Below are 3993 nucleotides of genomic sequence, written 5' to 3'. Positions count from 1 at the left end.
ACCTTGTCTTCATATGCTTTTCTTAATGATGAACATATACTAGGTTTCTTGCCTTCGCATACAGAGATAACATTTTTAGCCTTCCCAACTACATTCCTATGATCAACGGAGTCGTCATGTGATTTTAAAGTTGATCTAGACTTTTATTACCCACTGCATTTTTCCCGTCCGTGAAACCTTTACTGCTAAAAAGTCCACCTTCATCCCGAAAAACAACACAATACTTGCAATATGCAGCATCTTCCGTACAGGAATATCTTAACCATGGAAACTGGGATTCCCAAGATGGCAAATATCGTCTCTCCCCTTTTTTAGGATAAACATTAGATATTTCGTCATCATCTTTTAGCATCGCCAATTTTTGTTCATCTGTCCTATGTTGGTTTTCAATAACAAATATAGTTGGATCAAGCCCCTTTTGACTACTAACTGACATAAGAGTGGACTTTTTACTAGTACTCGGCTCTGGCGTTTCTCTTATTTCTGGATCTGGTTCACTTTGAATGGGAGAGGATATATCTGGAGTTAATTTTTCTGTATCAGAATGGTCATCTACAAAGAAATTGAACAAATAACCAGATGCTAGCATGATGATAATGATGATGGATGCCTTTTTCATCTCCAGTAGCAAGTTATAAGCATATAAAGGACGAGAACATGTTAATGTGAATATGAATACAAACACAGTCACTGCTTTATTATATGTATTTATATATAGTTATGTCAAACAGCAAGTTATAAGCTTATAAAAGACGAGAACATGTTATAAGCATCAATTAGGATATATCTTTTTTAATACATAATCATAAGAATAAGAATAGATACAGGTATTGTTACTTAACCAGATTTTTGACGTGCTAATGTCACAAGTGATCACAAGTTTCCTGTAAATTTTCCGCCGGAAGACATGTCAACCTACCTGGACACATTATTCTACCAATTTTCAAGTAATTGGTTTTAACTTTGAACAACCTGGGTTCGAACCCACGACTTACCGCTCTAGAAGCAATGGAACACATTAGCATACAACCAGACAATGCTGATCATAATCAGAAAAAGAAATACGAAAAAAATATTTTCAAACAATACCAAAAATATATTTCACACTTTTATTAAAGATAAATAAATATCATGAATTGCCTTAAAGTAATACATTAAAGACTTGAGTCTCCCATAGAAAAGGCGCTTCATGATTTTGTTTAAAACTAATTATAAATAATTGTTATATATTTTTATTTTATCGATTAGCATTTGTTGTTCAGTGAATTGATAGTGTATACATTGGTAACTATAGCATTATCCATTCAAAAAAATAAAGCAAGCAATAAGCCTGCATATTATAGGGGGTGTTTATACTCATGAGTTACCTTTCTCATCTTTTTTTCTCTTTAAAGAACCCGTCTTCAACCAGTTTTGTAAAGACATCACGAGTTTGTTTCAATTTTTCTATTTTGATTTGTATTCGGAATGTGCTTATTGTTTTACCGTCACCGCTATGGTAAAAGCTGCACGCTGCTGCATAGTGGACACACTGTATGTAGTGTGCCGGTAGATAATTTGAAACTCGAAACTCGCATAATGATATTAATATCATAATGTAAAATACATGATTGAAAAAAATGACACTTCTAAAGTTTGGTCGTCGTTTCAAAAGTGAGTCATTTGCCTCAGTTGCCTCCATTACGCTACGGCCCTGAACTCACACAGCAACTTAAATCAAGAGTTTATAAGAACAAAAATATTTCACAAGCTTTCGGTAAAGCAAAAGAAAAAGACCGAACAAACCTACTTGAATACAAAGAAAAGACGGCCCAGACAAATAAAATCCCGTTTGTTGTTAGCTTTCATCCTGACCTGACAAATCTTTCATCAATTGTCCACAAACACTGGCGTCTTATTGAAAATGATCCTTCCTAAATAGAGATTTTTCCATCACCTCCCGTTATGTCTTACCGCAGACCCAAAAACCTCAAATATATTCTAGTATCATCCAAAGTATCTAAACAGGAGATATCAACAATCGCAGGTTATAAACCATGCGGAAGGGGCAATTGTAAGTGCTGCAAAGTCGCAAACATCGAAACCTAATTCGTCAGCACAGTCACAAAGAAAAAATACAACATATTTATAACATCAAATTGCAAAACGCAAAATTGCATTTATGTTCTAACGTGTGGAACTTGCAAATTACAATATGTTGGTGAGACAGAAACACCATTTAACATCCGACTAAATAACCATCGGCCATTTTCATGATACAAAACTTGAGAAAGAAACTGCCTAATTACAAGACGCCTGATGAAGCTAATTTTTTCTGTTTAGTATTAAATTTATATTAAGATCCATTTTGTTACATCTTGTGATCAATTTTATTTGGCAATCGCCAATGGCAGTCAGCAGGGTTAAAGAACATCAGTTGTTCAACCTGTTAAGTCAAATGCGTTTTGTTTAAATATACTTTTTCACTTAATTGGTCTTTTGAAAAATGTTGTTTGTGCTGTTTTTAGACCCTTCTACAACGAAATTTGTTTTACATGCACACGTATAAAAATTGCGGTTTTTATATATCCAACGCAATCATAGATTTGAAAGTAGTTTTCAATTTAGACTCGTGTATATATATATACAACTCGTCTAAACATCAACCCAACAATGTTAGATCTGTAAACTGGCTATCGCAAATTTTTTGTTCTTCCCTCGCCGAGTTTCGAACCCATGCTATTGAGATATCGTTACACCAATCGCCTGCACTGTATACCGCATATCATATAATTTATATATATATAGATATCAATTTAATGTGTTTTTATTTTATTGAATAATAGAGCATCTACTCAAAATGTTCTTAGAAATAACAAAGATTAGACTGAATAAGCAATTGGGTGGCGTCACATAATTTCGCCGCATAACATATACATGTACCAGAGAAATATGTCTCTGCATATACTTTGTTCTTTTATTGCATCAAGGAATTGTATACTTAAATACACAATTCCTTGCTATAACATATGATTTAGCATTTATTTAATTTTTAACGTTTTTATACCGATATTTTCATTTTTCCTTCTTTTTTTTTTTCGGGTGGTGGCACATTGATAGTAAAAAATAAACAAGTAAATAGAAATAATAAATAATGCCCACGAGGTCATATGTTATAGGATTAAAAAATACGGGAAAATTAAATATATAAATACATCATTATGCTCTGGATACTCATTTGAGAATAAAAAGCTTCTGTCCAACTTTTGTAAAATTACATGAAGGTTTGATAAAATAAAAAAAAACAACTTTAACCATACTGAACCTAAATGCTGACACCCTCGACGAAATCTAGGATCGCTATTTCTTGCTTTCGAGACATAGATGTCGCAGGCTCGGCTAAAATTCAAAGCGCATACTGATTTTCAGCTGATTATGAATTGCTTTAAAGAATTATCAGTAGATTCAGACTTTGACTGACAGAAAATTAACAAATTATAATACGGTATCCTTTGATCGAAAGTCAATTTAATTTCATCACTTTTATTCGCAATTACAGCGGCTATTGAAAAAAGATTTACAAGGTTTTAAATCAGATCTTTTTGATTTATTGATATTAATTATTTTAACCAAAATTCAAGTGTACGCCCGTGCGTTTTTTACGTAAACGTAGCTGCGCGCGTGCTTTTCCCGATAAGTCATAGTTTGACGTCGCGAAAATCACCGAATTTACGTTAGCAACGTCATTAGTGATTACCTCCCCTGTAACTGTATCGTATGCCCTTAAAGATCAGTGATATGCATATGATACGGTTGCCTCTATATAACTCTCTGTTGAGCGCACTGACTCAATTTCTTCAAAAGAATAAAGTTTTCTTCTCTACTGCGTGATGTTACCTTATTACGGAATTATTTTTTGAATGACGTGTGTGCGTTGTTGTTTAAACTTCAATTGATGGTCATGGAATCCTTTCAATGGTGCGGCCTAGTAACAATCTAACGAGAACTATAAAG

Source organism: Mytilus galloprovincialis, chromosome 2, assembly GCF_965363235.1.
Source record: "Mytilus galloprovincialis chromosome 2, xbMytGall1.hap1.1, whole genome shotgun sequence".
Taxonomy (NCBI): domain Eukaryota; kingdom Metazoa; phylum Mollusca; class Bivalvia; order Mytilida; family Mytilidae; genus Mytilus; species Mytilus galloprovincialis.
Note: the sequence above shows the minus strand (reverse complement) of the source record.